General features: G+C 35.9%; 1 pseudogene; it reads left to right on the forward strand.

Moving 5' to 3' along the window:
* Positions 1-13,177, forward strand: part of LOC119536939 — a 79,229-nt pseudogene extending 66,052 nt beyond the window's left edge.
* Positions 13,178-27,712: the final 14,535 nt, after the last annotated feature.

Genomic DNA, 27,712 nt, shown 5'->3' on the forward strand with positions numbered 1-27,712 from the left:
AGTCAAGAGGTCATTCTGGAGGTTATTCTTATGCATTATTTAGATATCTCTTTTTAGTTTTTAGTGTATTAGAATAATAATTAAGAAATACCTGAAACTGTTGAACTGCAACCCAGTAGCCTTTGTTCTTGAAGATGATTATATAACCATATAACTTATACTGTGTCACCATGTGATTGTGAAAACTTTGTGGTTTCCACTCCCTTTATAAAGTGTATGGACAGATAAATAGAAAAATGAGGACAAAAAATAAATGAATAATAGGAAGGGATGGGGGTATGGGATATTGTTGGTGTTCTTTTTTTCTTACCTTTTATTCTTATTTTTTTGTGTGTTTGGTAATGAAAATGTTCAAAAATTGATTGTGGTGATGAATGCAAAACCATATAATGGTAACTTGAACAACTGATTGTACACTGTGGATGATTGCATGGTATGTGAACATATCTCAATAAAATTGAATTTTTTATAAGAGAAGATTATATGAAAATAGGTAGCACTTTTTTTTTTTAATTATTAAGCTCATTTTACCTCTATGTTATACCACACGGGCAACTCAAAAATAAACACAGGAAAGTTAAAATAATCTGAAAGCTCAAGTTAGTACTTCAGAAATTTACAAAATATTAGATACATTATTGTTGACTATATGTTAATAGCAAGAAATAAATGATTAAACCTAATTTTCAGTTATGTCATCGTATTTGATTTGTTATTTTATTCACCTCAGTTAGAAATGGACTAAGATAAATTTGCATGGTTATATTCAATCAACATGACTTTGACTATACTATACAATAACTTGAAGATGTTCTTTTGTAGGTGTGCCGGTTTGAGTGTATTGTGTCCCCCAAATGCCATTATCTTTGTGGTCTTGTGTGGGGCAGACGTTTTGGTGATGGTTGGATTTGCTTGGAGTGTGCCCCACCCAGCTGTGGGAGATAATTTTGATGAGATGTTCCCATGGAGGTGTGGCCCCACCCATTCGGGGTGGGCCTTGATCGGTGGAGCTATATAAACGAGCTGACTCAAAGAGGAAAGAGAGTGCAGCTGGGAGTGATGTTCTGAAGAGGAGCAAGCTTGCTAGAGAGGAGCGTCCTGGGAGAAAGCCGTTTTGAGGCTGGAGCTATGGAGCAGACGCCGGCTGCCTTCCCAGCTAGCAGAGGTTTTCCGGACGCCATTGGCCATCCTCTAGTGAAGGTACCCGATTACTGATGTGTTACTTTGGATACTCGCCATTTTGGTACCAGAGAAGTGGGGTGCTTTTGCTGCTGTGTTTGCAAATACCAAACATGTTGGAACAGCTTTTCAAATGGATAAGGGGAAGACTCTGGAAGAATTGTGAGGAGCTTGATAGAAAAGGCCAAAACTGCTTTAAAGAGACTGTTTGTGGAAATATGGACTCTAAAGATACTTCTGACGAGGACTTGAACAGAAATGATGAATGTGTTGTAAACTGGAAGAAAGGCGATCCTTGTTTTAAAGTGGCAGAGAATTTGGCAAAATTGAGTCCTGGTGTCAGATGGAAGGAAGAATCTGGAAGCAACAACTTGGAATACTTAGCTGAGGAGATCTCCAGACTACGTGTGGAGGACGTATCCTGGCTTCTCCTTGCAGCTTATAGTAAAATGCGAGCAGAGAGAGATAAACTTAGAACTGAACTCTTGGGTTCAAAGAAACCAGAAGTTGATGGCTTGGAAAATTACGGGCTTCCAGTGGGTAGAATCCCAGAAGCTACAGTCCAACCTGAGGACAAGCCAAGATTGGATAAGGAGTTAAGCAGAAAGGATTTGTGGAAACTCCTATTGTCTGATGGCTTTGACCCCTGCATGCTTCATGCAAAGCCAACAGAATTTTTGCGAGATCTTTATAGACGGAGCCATTGCCGGTCTGGACTGGAGGAGACAGACAAGGAACAAACTGAAGGAAAAATCTCTTCAAAGACAGAGCCATGGAGGTTGAGGTCTGGAGTCAGGAGGTCTCGGGCTGGGAGAGCGGAGCAGCCCACATGCATGGAAAGGGTGAGTTTGCCCTGGAGGTAGAGGGCGGGCCTTCTGCCTCGATGCTCTGGAAGAGTTTTGCCACCTCAGGTCCCAAAGAGGTTGGAGCACATTTCCAGGGAATTGAGGAGAGCCTGGCTGCCACCACACTGTTCTGAAGGGGTTGAGCGTGTGCCCCAGAGATGGAAGGGAATCCGGGAGCTGCCCCAATGTTTGAGGAGGGTGGGGCCAAGAAGGTGGTCTCCCCAATGTGTGGATATGTTGGAGCACTCACCCAAGCATTTGGAGAGGAAACAGCTGCCAAAAAGGTCCTTGGGAAGGGTTAGGCTCCCGCTCTCTCAAGCCCCAAGGATGCAACGTTGTTCTGTAAATGACTCTCAGACTTTGAAATCTAATGGACTTTGTCCGGTGGGTTTTAGGAACTGTTTTGCTCCTGTTAACCCTGTTTTCCTTACTGTTTCTCCTTATGGCAATGGAAATGTTTATCCTATGAATGTCTCTCCTTTGTAGATTGGGAGCACATAACTTGTTCTAAGTTCACAAATCCACAGCTAAAGAAAAATTATGCCTTAGGATTGGCCATGCCTATAATTGATTTTGATGGGATCTTGTACTTTTGTTATTGAAATGATTTAAGTTTCTGTGATATTGTGATGAAATGAATGTATTTTGTATTTGGAAAGATAGTGTCATTTTGGGGTCCAGGGGGTGGAATGTGCCGGTTTGAGTGTATTGTGTCCCCCAAATGCCATTATCTTTGTGGTCTTGTGTGGGGCAGACGTTTTGGTGATGGTTGGATTTGCTTGGAGTGTGCCCCACCCAGCTGTGGGAGATAATTTTGATGAGATGTTCCCATGGAGGTGTGACCCCACCCATTCGGGGTGGGCCTTGATCGGTGGAGCTATATAAACGAGCTGACTCAAAGAGGAAAGAGAGTGCAGCTGGGAGTGATGTTCTGAAGAGGAGCAAGCTTGCTAGAGAGGAGCGTCCTGGGAGAAAGCCGTTTTGAGGCTGGAGCTATGGAGCAGACGCCGGCTGCCTTCCCAGCTAGCAGAGGTTTTCCGGACGCCATTGGCCATCCTCAGGTGAAGGTGTCCGGTTGCTGATGTGTTACCTTGGATGCTTTGTGGCCTTAAGACTGTAACTGTGTAGTGAAATAAACCCCCGTTTTATAAAAGCCTGTCCATCTCTGGTGTTTTGCATTCTGCAGCATTAGCAAACTAAGACAGTAGGTTTTATTATTGTGTTTTAGATTTCTTAAAACTGAAATAAGTGGAAGCAATGCTAGTGAAAAAAATGTCCTAGGTAAATTTTGCATACTGGCACTATATATGGAAGTCAGAAAAGGACCTTGAACATCCCTGAACAATGAGAATCCATGCAAAGTTATAGAGAAGAGATTTTCTTGCAGATGAAATAGTGTCAGGGCCTAAGGCATGGCCAAGCTGATACATGCATTAGGATGGAAGCGAAGGGCTCTGTAGCTATACTCAGAAATAAGTGGGCAAGTGTCAGTTCATGAGAGTTGACAGATAGGCAGATGTCATATCATTTATAGTCTTGTAGGCCAAAGTAAGGAATAGGATGAATTCTGAATGCAATTGGAAACCATGCCTTTGTAAGGTTTTTAAATAAAATACACATGATATGAACAATTTTGATTACTTAGGTAGCCGAGTGGAAGGACAGGCAATTCTAAAAACTTGAGTTGTGATCTCATTAACATTATAAATTACATATAAATTAAATAATTGCATATCACCATAAAAAACATGATCACACATCAGGCATTTTTTTGGATAAAATGCTGGAAAGACTTAAATTATTTTTGTTGGCATTATTATGGGTCTAGCAGAATGCCTGTTACCAGATGGTATCAAATGCCAGTTCCCCAAATATCAGCAACACAACCTATAGATAGGAAAAAGTTGTGTTTAGAGTGTACAGGGAGAACACCGCCTTGAGGGAGCTTTGGCAATCTATCAGAAGTTGAATTGAGAATTGGATGTTTGATTTAGGGTGGATCTTTCAAAACAAAGGGTGGGGATGGGATGTGAGAACTAAGGGGAAGCATAGGTCCAGATTAGGGTTTGATGAGGATCATGATTTAAAACTGCCAGAAAGCAGCAAAACCACCTTGTAGTTGCACAAGTTGGGTTCATTACTCCTTGCAGAGAGGCAAAATGCACATCATAGGAAACATGGGACCTCTCAGTAAGAAGGTGTTATGAAAAATTTACCATAGGATTTGGGCTTGTTTTAGTTGATTTGGGAGAGACTCCAAGGAAGTGGGGCTTTGTTTGGGTTAGATATTTTCAGTAAGTGTGATAATTAATGACTGAGCGTCTTTAATGGCCATATCTAGGTAGAGAGAAGATTAGAGTAAAATTAAAAGTGTATTTGACAGAGAAAGGCAGGTATTCATTTTAACCAAGAGAGGGTATGTTGTGGTTGGACAGTGTCCACGTTTATGTCTATTTTAAGAAATGTTACAAATTAGTCTTTTTTTTGTCTTGATCTGTCACAGAGGGGCCTTATCTGAAATTGATGTTCTGCAAAATTGCTTCTTTTCAGTAGGAGTATACCAAGTTCTAGCTGATAGTACCAAGCCTGGTCCTGAATGGCCCAGGGTTGCTCTTTATTTACTTAAAGGATTAGCATTGGTAGAAACATCAAGGTGAGGATTTTGAGGTGAGGGATTCAGAAGCTATAGGGCAAGAACTGTTTTTTGATGTTCTTCTATTGAAGAGTAGATTGTTCCTTTAAGGAAATCCTGTAATGAGTCATCCAAGCATTTGCTAAAGCATCCCTGGAGTAAAGTTATGTAAAGAAAGTAATGCAAAATTAAAACCATGCTAATTTAAACAGTACACTGCCTATGTGTGTAGGGTGGTTGTGGTAGGCAGTTTCCATCCCCTGTGTCCAGTAATAGATGATTTCATTCTCAATGGACAGCCAATAAATATTAAATAGAGGAATAAACACCTGTGCAAATACTTTCCGGAATAGTTTTTATTTTACAAATGAGAAAAGGGAGTAGCAGAGAGTCATATGAGACGTAATATGCATAGTGGAAAAAGTGGGGTGAAGTGGTGGATAAAGACCAGAGCTTCTCCAAAATCCTTTATGCTTCTAATGTCTGGGGATGCCATACTTCCCAGGTAGCCTTTTTAATTTCAGGTTTGTGTTTTTTAAACAATATTTGGTGTTAATCACAAGCAATCCTTAGTTATCCCTTTGAATAGAAAACTCACTAATAAAAGACAGAATAAAAAATAATTAGCCTTTGTTTTTTGTTTCTAAGTAAACTTCTCCTGGGGCAGGCTGTTAAGAATTGGCATCTAAGGATGCATAACTTAAGTTTAACCCTAAGACAAAAGCAATGCAACTTTTCACAAGGTTAAGACACACACATATACACACACAACAAAACAAAACCAAGAACAAAACCCATATTGGGTTTCACAGTTGATTGTCTATCTCTAGCCAAGTCAACTTTTAGCTTCAATAGCAGATATTAGAAATTATTTATACTTTACCCAGACTATGCATATTCAGCATGATGGTCAAGCAACTAAAGTCTCTGTTTTTTGTTTGTTTGTTTGTTTGTTTGTTTTTTGAGGAGCATTCTGAAATGCAGACCTTTCTTTTGAGAGTGATAACTAGCAAGAGTAGACCACACATCCAAATTTCTGTTCTTCAGATAATTGCCCCTTATTTTCCAGTCAGTGACTGTTCTCTCAATTACTTCCTTGCTTAAACTGAAGTGGACAGTTGGCACAGGGAATGCAATCATGAGCTTTCAAGTCAAATACATTTAGATTTATCTTTCAATTCCACCACCATTTTCTACCTGTGTGAAAGTGGAATAATTATATGCTCCCTGTGATCATAAATTTCCACATCTGGAAAAGGGAGATAATAATACCTGCTCTACAAGACAATGTGAATATTATAGGAGGTATAAAATGTCTGACAAGATGAAAAATGAGACTTTCTTTGTTGCCTGGTTTAAAAAATGTAGCCCAAAGATGAGAATAAGTAAAAATATTAGAGAGAGCCTAGGTCCATTTGTAGAATATTAAAATCAGTGGCTTTTGCTTCTCATAGTAAATTATGCAACTCCATTTTAAATATAAGACATGAGAATAATAGAGAAGAGGAAGTGGGGGTTTCTCCAAAAGGAATAGCTGGTTTTCTGTACACTTCTCACACCTACCTCAGAGATTTCACCTCTATTTCAAACCAAGTGAAGGCAGCATTAAGGAAACTACTCCAGAGTAAGGGCATCTGTAGGTAGGGAAGATTGATGGCTTGCTATCTCCCATCCATGCTTGCTGAGCTTCAGAATTTAAAGTATGGTAGTGCTACCATGGTGGTAGACAAGTGATAAATGTCTTCTCAGGAAAACTTGACTTGTTCCATTGGAGTTTCTGTGAGAGTGGGCGGGTGGGGGTGGGAGGGAGGGGGAGGGGAAGAGAATTTCAATAGAAACTTAGCCACTTGTCCTTTTGAGATTCGGATGAGCAACCATGCTATTTTTTTTTTCTGTCAGTTATAAGGAAATTTAAAAGGACCATGATCAAGTGGATGCCTACCCTAAAACAGAAAACAATTGGAAAAGTTATCTATGCAGTATATGTGGAAAGAGCAGTAATTAGAAGATTCAGAGACGTTTCTTCATGACTCTCTGAAGTTGCACAAGGTGTTGCCTTTTCCTGGAAAGTCCTCTCCTTTCTGCTTTCATTTTCTAGCAAACGTCTCCTCTTCCATAGGAATTCAGTTCAAATATATCATCCTTCATGAAATCTTTCCTGATCTACTTCCTTCTTCTCAGGGAGAATGTGTTATTCCCTCCACTGAACCCTTACACCACATTATTCATAAATCTACTCTCACTAATCATACTCAGTCCTTCGTCTCTATGTCTGGTGGTCTACACAAATAGACTGCGTACCCTTCAATGCCTAGAATAATGTGTAACATATAAAATATTATCCAAGGTTACTAAAATTCTGAAACATATTTTCTTGAAACTTTAGTTTCTGACAGTTCTCATGTATGCCAAATCAATTTTAGGAGTGGGATAAAAGTTAATATTGAGTCCATCCCCAAAGGATCATCCATCCCATGTGCACAGGCTGTCTCCAAAATACTGCTTGATCTTTCCCTGAAGAATAGCAATGGTTAAAGGAGATACTAGGAGAACAAGTGGAAATAATCTACCTATTTTTTTTTCCACACTCCAACATGTGTTCTACTGATGGACATTCTTTCTTTAATAAATTTGTGTTAAACACTGACCAGTACTGAAAATCAGTAATAAAAACAAAATATATTATATTAATTCAGTACATTAGGAAACTGAGTTCCAGAGAAATTAAGTGACTTATCTACCTGAATTATTGTCGTGTTATGAAGTAGTGTCTGCCTTTTTATGTCTTCCAGTTCTTTGTTTTTTTCTGTAACAGTATTTTATTTCAATAATCATGGTCTGAATTTCTAAACCAGTAATCCTATAAATGCAAATGAAAAGAAAGCATATTACTTTTCAAGTCTTTCATGATTTATCTTTCATTATTTCTATTATATTTGAATACCTTGAAAATTCACTGTATGTGTCTGTTTGTTATTATTATTATTGGTGATTGATAGAGGCTCAGAAGTGAATTGCATAAGTCACTTAGCTGGTGGCCAAGGCCAGCTTCTCACCTCAACAGGGTAGTATTTTCTATTCATTGTTTCTACATTCATCATTAAAATTCAGAGTAAGAAAAAAAGTTTTCTTTGCAATAAATGGCCATGGGGACGAAGAGATTGAGAAATTTTTTAATGAGTGCACCAGCAATATAGAAGTTGCTTAGAGAATAAGAGAGAAAAATGATGTGAAAAGTTGAAGAGAAAAGAAATTTGTGGTGCTAGTCTATGACATCAGGTGGCAGATTTTTGGTGGAATAGTAATTCAGAACAATTCATAAGCCTTTGCCAAAAGTGCCTTGTGTATTTATAATCGAGGAAGTTTCCAAAGATCCTAGGCATATGTTTTACTAATTTACTAATTTAATTCTTCAATTAAAAAATAAAAAAAGAAAAGAAAAGATAAGGATAGTCAATGTTGATTTTGCTTCATAAATTTATAAAAGGTTGTATAATTGTAGAGAAAAGACATTCAATAAAAATTCAGAAGGAAGTAGGTTTTGAATTTTGCATCCATTCAGTAAAATATTTTAATGCATCTAATATCACCATAAAAAGGACTATACACTGATGATTTAAAAATATATAAAAACATGAACATGAGACCCATCCTGTCATCCTGAGACTATACAACTTCCTTACTGTTATGCAGTTCCCTTTTGAAAACACACATCACATCTCTAACTAGTTAACTTATTGATTCAACAAGGGCAGGGACTAGATTCATCTTTATTATTCCCTAATCTCTATCTAAGGCCTGACATACTATAGGCCACAGAATAGATGTTCAATGAAAATCTTTAATAAATTAGAGAGACACATGTAAACATAAAACTATAATTTTATATGATTAATGTTATAATATAGTTAGTGACCACATGTCAAGCTGATTATGAGCATTCACAGGGAGGTAATATTTAAAGTGCAATTAGAAAAAAAAGAATGAGCTTTTCTGAATAAGGAAAGGAAGGCAGAAACATTTCCAGTAGTTGCAAAACCTCTATTTTTAAGCAACAGAAATATCAACATAAATTGGTTTAAGAAAATATTATTGACTAAACTACTCATTTAATTGGACTATAATTGGTTACAAATTACTGGTAATACACCTCATCTGATACAGAAGAAGAGAACTAACTCACAACTTTGAAGTGAGCTCCCTAGCAATCACTTCCCAGGAATAAATTTTTAATAAACATTGGGGCCAGATTTCCTCATGAAAATTTGAAAAACTTATTGAAATTATTGTCCCATAAGTCATGACTTATTGTACAAAGTAAGGGGTAAGCCAAGCTTCTCTGGCCTTTTCAAGAAGCAAAGTTAATTTTTTTGAACCTGGTATCAGGAAAAAAAAAAAAAAAAAAAAAAATATATATATATATATATATACTGTAGGTGTGTGTATGTATTTTTTGAACCTGTTATCAGGAAATAAATGTATGTGTGTGTACATATTCATATATAAGTTATATAATTTATGGTATATATGTGTGTGTGTATACACAAATTTAATTTAATTTTAGTGAATTTTTGTTACCCTATAGAAAACTGCTTAGCAAAATTTCTCCATTAGAATTAATTGATATGCTACCAGAGGAGGAAACAGATTTATTCTTTATTATTATTAATCACTGTGGATTATACTGATTCTATTCAATCTTTGGTAGCAATATATTTTATATTTTTCTATCTGAAAAAATGGTGGGTTTTAAGGATTATTTAATTTTAAAAAGCCATGTTATCTTTATCTTTTCATTTTACTAAGACACCCAAAGAATGTGTACTGTATGAAACTTGATTAATTTATAGATGAGCTAGTGAAGTGCCCTAGGCAAAGGCATTAGGAATTAAGAAGTAGATTGAAAATTCAATAGAGAAACTTGGGATATTTATGTTCATTTATCCATTTTTGCAACCTTATATTAGCACAAAGTAATTCATAAGCTACTATGTTGGGTTCTGCACTGGCCCCATTTTGGGGAATAAAAAAGGAGTTCAGTATATGTCTTGTCTTCTGAGAGCTTATTCTCTAGTTGATGAGAATAGTTTTAGGGCTGTAACCAAAACCTAAAAAACTAAAAACACTGAATTCATGAAATACACAAGTAGCAAAACAACATGGTAGACAATAAGAACTTTGCATTTTTAATGTATAAGAAATGAGATATTTTATAGAAGAGATAAGAAGCAGGATATTGGGAATGAGTTAAAATCCAAATTTTCCTTGAAAGTGGGTCATATTGGGGAAAATGAAGAATAGTAAAAATCACTATAATGGGAAGCTGGGGGTTGTGGCATTAAATGAATAGAGGGAGAGGGGCAATAATAACCAAAAGCAGAAGGCAACATTAAGACTGAGGGAGATGTCCAGTTTGGAAATATTATGCCCCCCACAAAAGCCATGTTATTTTGATCCAATCTTGTGGGATCTTTGGATTAGGTTGTTTCCATGGAGATACGACTCACCCAACTGTGAAACATTTTGATTAGATATTTCCATGGAAGTGTGGCTCCATGCATTCAGACTGGGTCTTAATTAGATCACTGGAGTCCTTTAAGACTTTCAGGATGAGAGACAGAGGTGCTTGGAGATGTGGACACAAGGATGTTTAGGAGGAGAGTCCAACTGTTGAAACCATGAAACACATGTTTTGCATTCAGAGAACTGTATTTGAAACCAGAGGACTTGGATTCAAATCCTGATTCTGTCACAAGGATCTGCTCCTAGTCTGAACTTTTCATTTCTGAACTCTGTGAGAGAGAGTAATTTATTCTTCTCAGACTGTTTCTCATAAATAGCCAATTTTGAGTTTTGAGCCATTTTCTAAAACCACATTATAAGGTTATAATTCTAATCTTTATGTTGGAAAGACTCGTTAAAGTTTTTCCTCCAAGAGAGATGTATGAACCATGTTGTGAATCCAGAGTATGTCAATTTCTTCATGATGGACAGAAAGGAGAGAGTTTATCTGATACTCTGTCAAGTACCTGATGAACAAACACTCCTGAATTAAAGCATGGTGACCACAGAGCTGTTATTGAGTGCATTCTACTGTGATCATAAATTCCTGGAAAAAATTCATGTCTTGATATTACTGCAGGAATCCCTTCTTTCCAAGGACACTAAAAACAATATGTATGAATCAACTATGTCTATTGGCCTTTCCTCAGATATTCAGATGCAGAGGATCTTGGATGGAATTATTTAAGAATCAAACACTATTATAAGAATCATGGTGACACTAATGTAGTGGTCCATGAATTAAACTTTGAGAAATATCTTGTATAGGCTTCCATTCTCTAAATTGAAGGGTAGACAAGACTGGTAAGATTATCCAAAGTCTTTCCAATCACAGTTGTGGCTTTTTTCATATACACAAAAGGCATGGAATCTGCTACATACTTTACATTCATTACAGAGACTGGCTCATGACTGGGAATACAGTCATTAACAATAATCAGTATAAATTACTGGTGATGGAAGATGATCACTCTGGCTAGTGATGTCACAGTTGTCCAATGCCTCTCAAGAGGGTAGGTCCTCTACTGCCATATATTAGTACAGAAATTGTTCCAACTGCTGTCTACACCCACAATTTTGGTCAGATACCAGGTCTTTTGTGTTACCATTGACTGACTCCTCATTCTACTTTTCAGTGTGAGAACTCCTGAAGAGTCTAGCACTGATGTCTCACCTAAGGGAGTTTGGAAGCTGAGGAGCACTCATGAAGGTCACAACACAGAATCACAAGCCTACTAAGACTGAAACATAAACATAGGGTTATAGAATGCTTCCTCTTTCCCCAAAACCTTTACTAGGGAAGTTATAGACACAGGCTCAAAGGCCATCTCCCAGTCCTACCTACTCCCTGCCTCCTTTTCTATTGTGTCCTTATGTTTCAGTCTGTTTCCATTCCGCAACTCTGAGAGACATGTTAGGTCTAAGAAAAGGCCTGATCAGACCTTAAACCCAAAAACCAGGAGCAAGCAGCCCCAGATGCTTATCAAGGCAGGAATTCTCTGTGGCAAGTTTTCCTCCCCTGGGGTAGATAAATACTCCACAGTCAAACAGCATAGGGTCTCTCCCCTCCTACACGACTTGGGGCACGTGGAGCTGCCACCCACCAACCCTGACCCAAGCAGTTTGGCCTCCCCAGATGACCAGCCATAATGGAATCTATTCCCTTGCTCTTTTGGACCCTTTGTGCTGTGTAAGTAATAAAGCAGTCATTTGCTGAAAGTTTCCCTTGTGCCTGAGCCTTTGTTCCCACAATGCCTTGTGTTGCAACAGGCACCACACTTATCACATTAACAGGTCCCCCATGTAACAACAGTGGTTTGCAGCTGAAAAAAAAAAAACTGCAAGGCTCAGTCTCAATTTAAGAAAGTGTTCCTTCTAGACAACAGGAGAGAAAAACACAAGAATACTAGAGAAAATCATAACTTCTGACATTTACAGCTATCATAAAAAGTAAAGACAGGCTACATCCCAACCAGATAAATATAAAAACTAACACTAAAGGTCTCTATATAGCTCAGTCCCTATTACCCAATACATCATCTCTGGCTTTAAAAAATAAAGATTACAAGTCATACTAAAAGGCAAGGGAAATCACAGGCAAAACAGGCATCAAACTGTACTGAAAAATAGCAGAGATTTTGAAATTATCAGAGGGAGAATTTTAAACTATTATTATTTTGCTGAAGTTTCTAAGAAAAGTATGGAACCCAAGAATAAATGGGTTATGTAAGCAGAGAGATGGAAACTAAGAATGAATCAAAAGGAATGTCTGGAAATTAAAAAATAAAAAACACTGTAATAGAAATGGAGAATGCCTTTAATGGGCTTAAAACTACATTGTAGGAATGGAGCTGTAGGGGTGTGTAAGCCCTGCTCTGGGCCCTGGCTGTTGCACCCCACATGAACACCAGGATAGTGAACCTGGCAGCCATGGTGTGGTGCCAGATTCTGCAGAAAAGGAGGAGAGGGCAGTGAGAGATCGGAATCTCCTCCAGGTTCAAGACCATGATCTGCCCATTCTCTGGAAAGTGCAGTTTAACCTGGGCAGTAGCATGTGACTAGGCAATCAGTGCTGTAACTCCCTTCAAGGGAAGCACCTATTCACAGATAACTAGGATATGCTTGTGAAAGGAAGGATTTGCTGGTGAATAGCTGCTGTCACGTCATCCTGCCTAGCACAAAGCAATACTGCTGCAATGGCTGCTTGTCCAATGGCTGCCGCAGCACCTGTGAGTAGTGTCTCCTGTTACCTGCCCAATAAGCAACTTCTCCTGGAGCGCTTCCTCAACCAGGCAGCCATGACCTTCCAAAACCTCTTATGGTAGTGGAAGATCACTTTGAATTGTGTTTAACTAAATGCAGGACCTCATCCCGGAGGGTGCAGCACGAGAATACCCATAGGAATCCTAAAGGAAAGTATTGCTATGGTGAGAGTCCTTCCGAACTCTACCCTGTGTGATGGGTGCAGAAGACTTAAAGCACGGGTAAGAAGAGGCCCAGCTGAAGAACTGCCAGCCTGAAGCCAGACATCAGCATTCAAACTGAGTGCATTTGTCAGAGGACAAAGGCATTGTGGGAAGCTATTCTCATGTTGTACTCTTTGGCTTCACTTACTGCCTGGACCTTTTCAGACGGAACTGTTCTGTAAAGCAATGTGGAAACTCCAGCCATTCACATTCACAAAAGACAAAACTGTAGGCCTAGTTTTGAGTGGTGTTGACATTCTTGGATGGCTCTACCAGTGTTCCTGTGTGGGATCTGTGACTTGTGTTCTCCAATTGTTGGGGTCAGTTTTTACTTATGGTTTTGATCTGGGCCCTTCTGCCTTAAAATTATTTTTCAGTTATCTTTGGAGTAGTGGGAAAGTGATAATGTTTTCTGTAGGAAAATGCCTTGCCTTCTAGTTGAATATATTCAAGGAAATTATTTTTATTGTTGTCACTGCCCTTGTTTTCTTGTGATTCTAAGTTTAATGAGTTAATTTATGCTTTTGCCTACATAAAATATTTTGTCTCAGAACGTGGATTTTCTCTCTAGGGGGTTGTTTTTGTTTTTGTTTTAACAGTGTCTTCAGGAATCAACCACAACCTGACACATAGAATCACCTAAAAAGTCAAAGACACTATTCCACTCTAATTCTATGCAAAATTTCTGGTAGTTGGCACCATGTGCATGCAGGTTCTTTTCTAGTGGTATTTGAATATGCTTGTATACCTATGTGAGAGAATGGTGTAGCCAAAAATTCTGACTTACTGTCCCGGAGGACTTTGTTCTTATTTCCTTTGAGATCACTGTGTTCTACTTAGCCATGGTATGAGGGAAACCTCAGGAACCTCATGGATGGCCTCATGTCCTGTCAGAGGAACCCAGAGTTAAATCAGTTCTTAAATGGAGAGAAATTAGCAGCTTGCTGTATGTCTTAATTCATTGTTTCTTTCAGCTTCTGCATATGTAATAAGTGTAAATACTCAGCTTCACTGTGATTTGCAATTTAAATATTTTCATAATTTATGTTTAGAAGAAGAAGAAAAGAGAACCCAACTGTGGTGGTAAAATTCATGTGTCAACTTGGCTAGGTTATGGTGTCCAGTTGTCTGGTCAAAAAAGCAGTAGCCTGATCGTTGCTGTGAGAGTATTTCATGGATTTAAATCATCAGTAAGACAATTACATCTATGGCTGACTATGTCTACAATCAACTGAAGAGGTGGCCTTCAGCAATGAGAGAAGTCTCATCTAATCAGTTGAAGGCCTTAAAAGAAGAAGTATGATTTCAGTGGTCAGAAGGAAGAATGCGTTTATGAAAATCAATCCTGTTCACAATGGTGTTTACAAATTTTACTTCCAGTGAAAGCTTTGAAATTAGTCTGCTTAGCGCCAATTTCAATAGAATTTAAAGTAAAAGTTATTTATTTAGATGCACCAGTTCTGTGAGGCATTTATGTTAGCTGCAAAACCCATCTCCCAGGAAAAATACCCAGCAGGGATTTTTCTTTTCAAATAACATCTGCATTTCTCACATTACATAAGTTTTATCATAAAACAAAGGTGCTCACTCCAGTGAGGGAGAAATGAGTATTTGGGTGTTTCTGAGAATGAATTTTAGTGCCAAACAATCAGCTATTGATAAGAAAGTCATGGACTTGTGTTATGATTTTTTTTGAAGAACTGAAAGCCTTCATAAAATATAAACACAAGGGTAATTAGAAGTAACAATAATTTTATATTAAGTGGGGCCAAGACAACCATGGCCAGTCCTGACAGGATATATATGGCCAAACTCTCAATTTTATCTTAGGAAAACCCTACTGTACTGATTCAGCCTCAAAGCTCGTAAGATTAAAGAGAAATATGAATCCTGAAGTTCCCAGACTCAAAACATGCACATCACTTTTTAATAAAGTATTCACATTGCATACCTCAGTAGAACAAATAGATAGATGAAAGCACATTATCAAAAACACACAGGACTTTGATTTGATTTTAATGGCCCAAAAAGGAACTCCTTCCAAAATGACAGTCCTGTTTGATGAAGATTTTACATTGGCTTATGGTGTCATGATGTAAAATAATGGCATGCTGCAGAGATAAAAGCTTCATTTGCCTGATTTCAGATATGGAAAGATTAGAATGGGAGCACAGCAAGACAGAAATAGTGGGCACTCTGAAATCATTAGGATGCAGATTCACATCCTGACTCACATAGAGGATTTGTTTCCTTCCAGAGAAATAATTTGACTTCCTTGATTTTTAGTTATTTAATGTGTGAAAGTAGGAACAAAGACATTTCCTTTATAAGAATGTTTGGAAGAGCAAATGAGATAATATATTCAAAGTACTTAATACAGTGCCTGACTGATTACCTGCCATTCATACAACATGTGTATATTGGGCATGTACTATTTATTTGGCAGGCACTGCTCAATACAGCTCTCAGAACAGTACATTGGTTATCAAAGCAGGCAAACAGTCTAGCTCCATAAAGTGCATATCCTGGTGGGGAAAACAGACAACAAATGAATCTATACTGAAACACCAGTAGTGATAAATCCTTTAATGAAAAAAAAAAAAAAAAAAAGACTTGGTAAGGAGCTAGCGTGCAAAAGGGAGTCTCTAGAGGTGTTTCCTGAGCAGAGACCAGAAGGAAGTGAATTGGTGAGCTGGGGGAAGAGGCATGCAAGCAAAGTCCGTAGAAAGACAATGTGCTGGACCAGTTTGAGGATCAGCGAAGCTCGAAAAGTTTGAGCAAGATAAATATCAGGTAGGGACTTTGTACTTGAAATTTTTGATTTTTTAAATAGATTTGATGGGAAGGAGATTAGTTTGTGTAAGAAAATCACATAAACTGATTTACTGATTGAACAATCATTATGACTACTGTGTGGAAATAGGCTTAGAGCAAAGAGGAGCAGCAGGGAGACTAATTAACCAGCTAGTGCAATAGTCAAGGTGAGTGATATGGTGGATTAGATATGGTGTTAGCAATGGTTATGATGAGATGTGTTCAGTGATGTGATATATTTTGAAATTGTGGCTGACAAGATGTGCTAATAGAATCACTGTGGGGTGTGAAAGAATGAAGAGTCAAGGACTAGAGAAGCTATCATTCTATGTGTTTATTATATGCCAGAACATTAACTTTAAGAGGCGGGCATCATTATAATTATTATCACCATTATGGCGGTAACATTCCAGAGCCCAAGCACTTAACCTTTATAATAGAGTGCCTCTTAGCAAAACTAACATTACTTAGCTAGTAAGTAGAACTCTTAAAACTATGATAAGAAGTTATGATAATACAGTTTAATTTCATATTATTCTTGTGTGTGGCTGCTTTATAAAACAAAGTTCAGAAAGGGCATGATGAAAATTCTTATTTAACTGTTTAATCTGTCTTTTCCTAGAAAAAAACAAAAACAAAAACAACAAAGTGTTTACCTGGATTAAAAGGAGCTATTGAGCAAGATATATTTTTTCCTCATGAAAAATTTGCCGTAATTGGACCAAGAATAAATTGAAGACTTTCTATGAACTATTTTTAATAATTTCAAAATGTAGATGAGTCTGCAATTCTTGTCAAACTGATAAAATATTCTTACCTATTCATTAGCACATGGCCTCCTCACTGATGTTAGGCACATCCTAGAAACTACATTGCATGGAAAATATCAGATATGAATTGTATTGATAAAAAAACTGACTCTTTAATAATGTATTTCTCAGTTTTCCTTTTATTAATTCAATCATGTATAACTCTACCATATTCTGATATTTTTCAAACATTTACAAATTTTCTTAGAGTCAAATTACCTAAATTCTTCCATTAATAAAAGGTACCATATATTTTGTACCCACCAATGCAGTATTGTTTTAATTAATTGATCTGCATTATCATGACTTATTCTTACACCAACTCTACAAAATAGTCATTGTTTGTCCCAGTTTCCTAGATGAAAACATAAATATTAGAAGATTATGTAATACACTGAACATCACAGCAATAATAAGGGTCAGAGCTGGGGTTCATTGACTGACTTTTTGAAATTTCAAAGCCCATGCTCTTTATCCATAAAGTTTACTGCCTCCCATAGAACTTGCATACAGTTTCCAAGATTTGTAAGACTAAATACAGAAACTGCTGTGTGTTTCTAACACTTTCATATAACTTGAACACCAATCTTGCTTATTAATTAATATATAGCCTATTTATACTCATGCATATATATTAATAAGTAAAGATTTTTAATGTATTCTAATATACCATAAAGATTGTTATGTTCCAGCAACACGTCATTAGTATGCTGTGTTATTTTGAACAAATGCTGTAAATTCCCTGGACTCTTGTCAACTCTCATGTAAAATATTTCTCCAAGATTAAAGTGTCTTCTTTCTAAGTACAGAAATACCTTGAAATTTAGATCAGTGTGCTTTTTCAGTTAGTTAATTTCTCAACAGTATGGACAGTCTTCAATCTCCTTTCTTGGTGAATCCAGACACAATACCCTGGAGTCCCACAGCAATGCATTGTACAAAGCAGCTCCAGCATACCAGGCTCTTTCTCTAACTGTTGGGATCCTATCATTTTATTTATTTATTTTTAATTCATTTTGTTGAGATATATTCACATACCATGCAGTCATACAAAACAAAGCGTACATTCAATTGTTCACAGTACCACCACATAGTTGTGCATTCATCACCAATCCCTGACACCTTCATTACCACACACACAAAAATAACAAGAAAATAAATTAAAGTGAAAAAGAGCAATTAAAGTAAAAAAGAACACTGGGTGCCTTTTTTGTTTGTTCGTTTGTTTGTTTTTTTCCTTCCCCCATTTTTCTACTCATCCACCATAAACTAGACAAAGGGCAGTGTGGTCCATATGGCTTTCCCAATCACATTGTCACCCCCTATCATTTTAATTCAGTATCTAACTCAAGAAATGAGCAGTTAAGCAAAATTGGTGATTACACTAGAATATGGGTTACTTTGTAGAGATTTATCCTCAAGGGTCTCTCATGCCTCATTAAATATATATAGTGTTGTTTCTTAAGTCCCTCCACTGATACTCATAATAGTCATGGAGGTAGAGGGTCTTATTCAAACTTATCAGATAGGGGAAATGAGGCTCTGCACTCAAAGTCAAAAATAGTGTATCTGGAACCACATTCAAATCTTGGCCTTACCACTTCCAAAGCTCTCTGCCTCTCAGTTTTCTAATGATAACATGAAAACAATAATACTACCAATCTCAGATCAATCTCAGAACTTTCTTATAAGGCTAAAATAATTCTACAGATATAAGAACTCTTATGGTGGAATTTGGCAAATAGTAAACTCTTAATAAATGTTAGTTTTCATTGTACAATGAATCACCCTAATATGACAAAATCAATAAGTGGTAAAACTATGTCTTAAATGCAACATGTCTATTTCCATACCCAGGGTTTTTATTCCCTTTATACCACAGCTGCTCTCCAACCACCCCCTCCAAAAAAAAAAAAAAAAAAAACACAAAAGAAAACAAGCAATTAAAAAAAAACAACCTTATTTTCAGTCTTGCTACAATTATTCTGGATAAGAGGAATGCTTTAGTATCACAGGTTTTCAAAGGCAATCTTCTCTTCCCCTACATGGTAAGATATATTATACAACTGAAATATAGAACACTGACTATGATCAAGCTGCCAAGGTTTGCATCCTACCTTGGGCAAGCAATGTAACCTCTTTGTGTCTAGGTTTCCTCATCTACAAAATGGCAATAACTATTTTAAAGGGTTCCTTCAAGAATTAAATGGGTAGATGTGTGTGTGTGTATCCTTTTCGTTCAACTACATGGTGCATATCGTATTTCCCATAAGGAATCCAACTGATTTCCCCAGGAATTTAATCTAGTCAGACTTTTCAAGTTTAAACTTTAGATGTAGATCCTATCTCTTTGAAACCTAAGGGCATGCTCTAATTGGGAAATATCTACCCTGTTTTTCTCTTTCTTTTTTAACTTTTTATTTTGAAATACTTTCAAACTTATAGGACAGTTACAAAAATAATACAACCCCATACAGATCACTTCAACATGCCCTTATCCCCCATTCCCCCAAATAGATAAGAGAGAATAAATGAGTCTGTATACCTGTTGCCATCTAATAGAATCATAGACCTATAATATGTAAGATGGACAACTTTCCAAGAATTCATTTAAAACTGTGGAATTCATCTTACTGGCAAATGGGATAGTGAACAATGAAAAGCAACAAATGTTCTTGGAGTTGGCATGTATGAGATAAGAAAGAACTGAGAATGTTTAGGCAGGAGATGGTTATAACATTACTTCTACTTATAAACTATAGTAGAATGCTCCTTCTAAAATCCAAACCTGATCACATTAAAATCCATGATTTAAAAGGATTTAAAAATTTATGCATATTGTCATAAGTTATGAACAAGGAAATTAGAAAAATTTAGTTTAATTAAATACCCTGAATCTTATGGGGATGGGCATGTGAACTGAAGTATGATACCTTAGCACTTTGAGTCTCAGATTTCTTGTTTATAAAATAAGGATGGTGTTAGTTGCTCATGCACCCATCACCTAGACAAAAGCAAACAGAAAAATAAAGAACAGACTTCCACATTTCTCATTTTATTTATAATATAACCATCATGAATCCAGTCACTTCATTCTGCTTTGACTTCTCACTTATCAATCTCCTTAGCTCCCAATCCCTCATCCTTTGCCTTTTCCTTTGTATTTTTGGACTTGATGATGAACAATAACAATGCTTTAAATTTTTATTGATGACACAATTTGAACTGCTTTCTTTTGATTAGGGAAAAAATTTACTGATTCCTGTTATCCAGTGTTAGTCTACCAGATTTTTATCAAATCTCTCCATTTCCTAACATAGAAGAGTTAAAGAGAATTGAAATAATGTAATATATAAAAGCAATTGCATTCAGTAGCATTTTAGAAGGCTCATCTAAGGTAAGAGAAATATGAATTGTAATATTCAAACCTGAATAAATGCATGTATTTCTTATTAACAATGTGAGCCACAAACATAACTTTATTTTCCCTCTTTCCTTTCCTTCTCAATTATTTTCCTTATTTTATGCCTTTAAAAATGACTGGATTCTTCTTAGTACTTGGCTTTAAGACTTCTAAACATTAACTTTCCTTTTCCAGTTTAGAAGTCTCTTTGCAATAATACAGATAATAATTTGGAGTTATCATAATCGATTCATTGGTGTTTTGTACTCTTTTCCCAGACTCTGTAAATGAAAAACTCAAACAAACAAAATCAACAAATTGTAAGGCAAAAGTATCTTCTTTTTTACAAAGAGAAAACTGTAATTCCCCTTGATAGAGGGGATTATTTTATAAAAGACCTTGGGCTGAGGCTGCAAAGCAGTTACTCTTCCCTTCCCACTCCCTCTTTTCAAATTATATTGTCTTCATTCTGAATTTCATCACCTTTTACTCAGATTATTATTTTTACACGATTGAGTCTGCCTTTATTAATCCATCACTCCAATATCCAATTAAATAATCTCTTGTTTTGGTGTGTGGTTTTAAGTTTCAGTAATAGAAAAATATTTTTAAATGGTTGAAAGAAGAAAATACAAATTAACCTCATATATTTTGATTTGGTTCCAAATTTGTTTACTAATCCTCTGAAAAAATTTTATATAACTAATATATAAATATATATTATTTAAAAATAATAGATCATTTTATGCATGGTGTATCTGTAAACTTACAATATTTCTAGCAAAAGTATTAATAAAAAAGAAGATATGGAAAAAGCAGAGAGATCTAATTTAAGAAATAATAAATCACTACATATAAAGCTGAAGATCCCTTTTGACCTTAACTGGCTCAATATCCTTTCCCCATCATGAACTTTTCAGAGACAAGGCAGTTCATCCAAAACCACTGGCTGAAATAAAGCTCTCATGAACTTACATTCTTCATATCTAGGTGGATTCTCAATTTTATACAATGCACTGAGCTTCAATAGATAAGGTTTCTCTAAGGTTTCTCTTAGTTCTGAAACCTTAGTGCATTTCCAACCAATGAACACATTTCTGTCTGGCAATTAGACTCTCCTTTGCTTTCAGGTATGCCTTGATCCTATGACAAGTCATCACACTCCTTCAGACAGAAATGATTCTTCTTTCAAACTCACCCTCTGATCCTTCCTCTATCATAGGAGTTATCATACTTTGCTGGAGTTGTTAGTCTTAGTGTAGCCTCTCTGCCAAGCTGTGAAGACTATGACAGCAGAGGCATTTTCAGATTCATGTTTGTAGCTCCTGGATCTGACAAGTTACTGGTTTTTAGCTGGAGCTGAATAGATTTAATTGAATAAAAAGTAGATAAAATAAGGTAATGAATGCCAAAGGATAAGGGAGCAAGAATTTCCAAGTTGTTATTTATTGTCTTAAATTTTATAAAAGAGTTTTAGATAAAATAGCAGGGAATGAGGATCAAAAAGGCAAGATTTTCTCAGGTTTCTTCTGATGTTTAAGTTCAGTCGCTTTTCTGGAATTAAACATTCATTCAAGAGATGAAATTAAGTTTTCAGCAATGGGAAAATGTTCTATTTGACAGTGCTTATTCAAGTCTTAGAACTAATTTTTTTTCTCAAAGGAGGAAGAAATAATAAGTGAATTGTCTATTTCTATAAACAATTTGACAGTTAACATCTCCAGAATAACTCCTTGAAGATTTGATGAAATTATGCAGAGGATTTTTTTGGTTTTTGCTTGTTTTCAGTCTTATATAGCTCCAACTGAATTTTTCAGTTTATGTAAAGGGCAGGTAAGTACAATTTATTGACAGACAATAGGTGCTTAATTTACACACAGGAATTAATCTGGAAAACATGGAAGCAGCCCTGTTTCTAGGATTTTATTAATTTGGCATCAGGAAATAGTTACAGAAAATACCAATTATTAAAAATACTATATTAAATCAAGTTGCATAAAGATGGATATCAATCCAGTAAAAGGAGATGCTATTAGTTATTTTGTGCCAATAACTCTTCAGAATTAACTTATGCTTATGGATCAATCATATAAAAGACTGAAGGAAAGGAATGGGTTGACTTCAAACAGAGAAAAGGGAATTTGTTTTGGCATATACATATACAGTTTTATGGAGATACACTTTGATATCTTTTTTGGATAGAAAGAAACCTTCCATCAATAGTAAATCTGCTCTGCACAATATACTCTGATAATTTATCTGTATTTTAACCCAAATCAAAACAAAAGTTTTCTTACCTGGTTATATGGCCTTCTTATTTTTAAAATATTAAACACTTTAAATGACAAAATAATCTTATTGAACTTGACCTGGGGGATCATTTTGATTAAAAGTTCTTCAGCATTTCAATATGTGTTACAGCCTTGAGAATTATACCTCACTGGATGTAGAGTGATCTAGAAGATAAAACAGAAGAAGAAAAGACTCATCCAGACTGGAGAACTTTGATGAAACAAGGCCCAAGGATGAATGAAACTGCTTGCTGTGTTTTATATGACAGTACTAATCAGGAAAGAAATCTATTAAACTAGACAAGATAAAAGTAACAGTGTATTAGCTTCTGTGTGTAACAATGAACCACAAAAACATCAGTGGAACAAAATGTATTTATTTGTTATTCATGGATATCTGGGTTGGCTAAGGTTGGTCTAATTGATAATGTGGTTCTGTTTCAGGCTGCAGGTTGAGTTCGGGACTTCTCAATATGCCTCATGTTGAGGACCAAAGTGAAAGCAGTTAAGGCATATTCTTCTCATAGTAGATTGGAAAACTGAAGCCCAGCACACCTCAGGCTCCTGTTACTGTCAGTTCCGCTAACATGTCATTGGCCAATGGAATTCACATGACCACATCCAACATCAGTGGAGTGGAGAAGTAAACTCTGCCCACAATGGGAGAAGAAAGGAAGTGAATAATTGTTGAGCAATAATCCAAATTATCACATGCATTTGGTATATGGACTCATAATAGTAAACCAGATTTGTTCAATGCCAATACATACAAAAACTTAAACCTGCACAATCTCAGCTGTCCTACCTGAGACCATTTGCTGCATGGAAAGCAATCTTATGAACAGTAGGGTGAGGAGTCAAGGGCGACTGCTAATGAGTCACTAAATTGAAGCTGCTTCTGACTTCACAAAAACAAACAAAAAATATATTTGGCTACTTTGAAATTTTTCAGCCTCAAGACTAAGATATCAGCTCCTATAGGTGTTTCTAGCCTGTCAGCTTCACCTGTGGAATTCAGACTTGAGACTGTAACTTTGATGCTTGCCTTAATTGCCAACCTCCCAGCTGCCTTACTGTTTTCAGACTTTCCAGTCTCCAAAAGTGCATGACCAATTCCTGTAAATAAATATCTTTATGTATATATGTCAATAAATAAAAATGTATATACATCTATCTTTCATTGGTTCTTTTACTCTGAATAACCCTGACTGATGCATAATTTCTACAGATTTTTGTTTATTATTAATGTTTTTATTGTTTTTTTTAAATATCATTAATATTGATGTTCTGTGGAAAAGACTGATAGATATGGCCAAGGATTCAATCTTATTTTTTTCATTTTTTTCTTTATTAGAGAAATTGTGTGTTTACAGAACAATCATGCATAAAGTATGTGGTTCCCATATACCACCCGACTATTAACACCTTGTATTGGTGTGGAAAATTTATTAGAATTGATGAAAGCACATTTTGATGATTGTGCTATTAACTATTTCCCATGGCTTAAATTATGGTTTACTGTTTGTGTAGCGCAGTTCCATGGATTTTGAAAATTTGTATTCTGTTACCATATATACAACCTAACATTTCCTCTTTTAATCACATTCAGATAAATCTTTCAGTGCTTTTAAATAAGCTCACAGTGCTTTATTACCATCACTACCACCCATTACCAAAACACTTCTATCATTCCAAATAGGAGCACTTACATTTTTAGCCTTACCTTCCCATTCCTTAACCCCTCACATCCCCTGATAAACTATATTATAGATTCTGACTCTATGAGTTTGCTTATTCAAATTATTTCATATCAATGAAATCATATAATATTTTTTGTCTTATATCTGGCTTATTTCTCTTAAAATAAAAGGATCCTGAATTATTATCTGGGTAAACAACATGCCAAAATGAAGAGTGCATTTCCCAACCTCCCTTGCAGATAGGTTTGGACAAGTGGCAAGTCCTCATCAGGAGGTGCATGCAAGGAAGAACAATAATATAGGAAGATCTAGGGAGTCTGAGGACTTTCTTGAGAAAAATCCCAAGCAGTGTATTTTCTAAATTTTAAGAGTGGAACAAACAAACCAACCTCAATTATCTCACGAGTCACTGCTCTTTTGGGTACTTGTTACTTACAACCAAAACTAATTCTAACTGATATAGCTATATTACCATGTTATAGCATCTAAATTTCCAGTATCTCTTAGATATTCTGAAATGCATTGTTTCCTATCGCTTTGTTGCAGAGTCCTGTCTTATTACTACAACTTATTGAGAATCAACTGTGCTGGGATTGAGTGGCCAAGTATCAGAACCAGAACTCAGATGTCCTGACTCCTAATTTTTATTCTCTTCTCTCTTCTTTTCTTACCATGGACTAGGGAAAAATGTGTAGAGTATCTTAGAACTTGTGAAACATTAGAAACTTTCTTGCTAACTTATTGCCTTCAGCATGTAGACTCTATGGACATAATCTCATGTTGATAAACTTTAACATGTAGATATCTGTTTGTCGTCATTTTCCTCTTATCAGTGACTATTAAAATACGACTTTCTAGATGTTAATTTGGAAAATAATTTTAAACAATAAAATCTCTTAAAATTCTTGCTCAGGAAAAACTTCAATTTATTTTAAACTCTTCGGCTTGAATTTAAAAATTGTCTTATGAAAATAACAAAGATATATGTAAAAAAAAACACCATATCAGGCTTTGAATTTGCTATATTCAGACTATATAATAACAGAAAAGCCTCTATTCCCAGTATTCTATTTTAACAGAGTATCAAGGTGAAAGTGTATTAGGTGAATGTTTGTTCTGACAAATAATTAATTACCATTTTCCTCATGGTCAATGTCTAATGAACATGACAAAAAGATTTATATACTGTGCATCCTTAAAATCACATGTTATAATTTCTCACAATATTATAACTTGCTTCAAGAAAAATCTAATTCAACAGGTTTCAATTTTTTTTTTCGATTTATGCATTGGTACTATGCTCACTAAAGCCCAGTTCTGTTAGTCCTGGATAAACCTTAATATGTAAAAACCGAGTATCAAAGAAGATCCATTATTGTGGGAATGAAACTCACTTGAGTATTTATCTTATTCTTGTCTTCAGTGTTTGAACAGTTTCTAGAGATGTTGTCAGTCAGATAGTAAGATAAGCACGCTGGTGTTGCCTCACTTTCATCTGCTTTGTGTAATGAGGTGCAGAGTGGGAAAGAAATCATATTATTCATTGAAGAGATGTCTTAATGTATATATTTATATAAATATAATATGAATGGTAAATATTAAATACCAGTATGGAATAAAACTGAGAAGTTTTGGGGCCTTTTATTTCAGGGAAGATGTCCCAGGGATATCTTTGAATTTACTTATCTTGAAAGCATATCTTGGATTTATTTCAAGAAAGAAGTTGAGTGAAATTTATGAAGATTTATGTTAAGTTAAAAATCTATTCTCTCTAAAATATAGCCAATTAGTCATTTTCTAATGCTTAGATGCTATAAAAATGTATTATATAATCTATTATATTAAATATAATCGTATAAATTGCATTTTGGTTATCAAATATAATAAAAATTAATTGTGTAATTAAATGTTAATACAATAGTTACTATATTAATATGACGTATTAGAAAGGTTAGTGTTTTTTTATTGAGATACAATCACATAACATATAATCATTCAAAGTGTACAATCAGTTGTTCACAGTATCGTCATATAATTGTGCCTTCATCATAATCAAACTTTTTCATTACTCCAAAAAGTAAAATAAAAATTAAAATAAAACAAAAACATACAAAACATCCCATTCCCCTTCTCCCCCATTGTTCATTTACTTTTTTTAATACAGTTTGAGATATAGTCACACACCCTACAATCATCCACACTGTACAATCAGTTATTCAAGCACCATCATACAGTTGTGCATTCATCACCAGAATCAATTTTTGAACCTTTTCCATACTCTGAAAATAAAAATAAAAGCAAAAAAGAACACTTAACTCTTTCCATCCCCTCCATCCCATGCTATTCTTCATCTAATTTTTGTCTCCAATTTTCCACTCCTCTGTCCATATGCTGGATAAAGGGAGTGTGAGCCATAAGGTTTTCACAGTCACACAGTCACACTATGCAATCTTCATAGTTAAACAATCATCTTCAAAAATCGAGGTCACTGGGTTGCAGTTTGACAGCTTCAGGTATTTCCCTTAGCCATTCCAACACACTAAAGACTGAAAGGTGATATCTAACAGGCATAAGAATACCATACTGAGTGACCGCTCGACTCCATTTGAAATCTCTCAGCCACTGGAACCGTATTTTGTTTCATCTCTCTTCCTTTTGGTCAAGAAGGATCTCTCAATCCCACAATGTTGCGCCCAGGCTCATCCCCAAGAGTCATTTAAAATTAATGACACATTGCTGGGGGGATTCACACCCCTAGTAATCACGTCCTACATGGGGGGAGGGCAGTAAAGGGTCAGTGTTCTTCATCTTTGCTTTGAACTCCTGATTCCTTAAGATTTTGCAAACCCAATCACTTCTCTCTACCTTTACTACCTCTATTTTACTCTTTAACCAGGATAAACACATCTTTTCCATGTTTGCTCCTTCTCTCCAGTTCATTCTTCATGCTTTAGTCAGGGTAATTCCTCTAAGACATAAACCTCAGGATATCAATAATCTGCTTAAAGCATCATATAAAATTTCCCATTATTGTTGGGATAGCCTCCAACACTTTAGCATGGCTAAAATTACTGCATGCAGTCTAACTATTGCTGACCTCTGCAGCCTCAAAACACACATTACCCTCTCCAGCCACACTTCGCTTCTGTTTAATGAACTCACCAAATTTTCTCATACTCTAGTTTTTGTTTTTAGTTTGTTTGTTCATTTTCATATGTTAATCCCTCTTCTTAGAACACTCTGCTGATTTCCTTGTTCACCTGCCTAGCTCTGATTTCTCTTCAGTCTTAGCTTTAACATCACTTTCTCTGGAAAGACTACCTGCACCTCCCAAATCTAGGTTATATGGCTCTACTATTGCTCCCATAGCACATTGCACTGCCTCCAATAAGGCACTTATTTTATTCTTCTGTAATTGTCTATTCCATTGTCTAACTTTCACGAATGTAGGAACTTTTTCTCACCTATTTAGCATTGTATCAATGGGAGTGACACATAATAGATGTTCAAT

This window comes from Choloepus didactylus, chromosome 6 (assembly GCF_015220235.1).
Source record: "Choloepus didactylus isolate mChoDid1 chromosome 6, mChoDid1.pri, whole genome shotgun sequence".
Taxonomy (NCBI): Eukaryota; Metazoa; Chordata; class Mammalia; order Pilosa; family Megalonychidae; genus Choloepus; species Choloepus didactylus.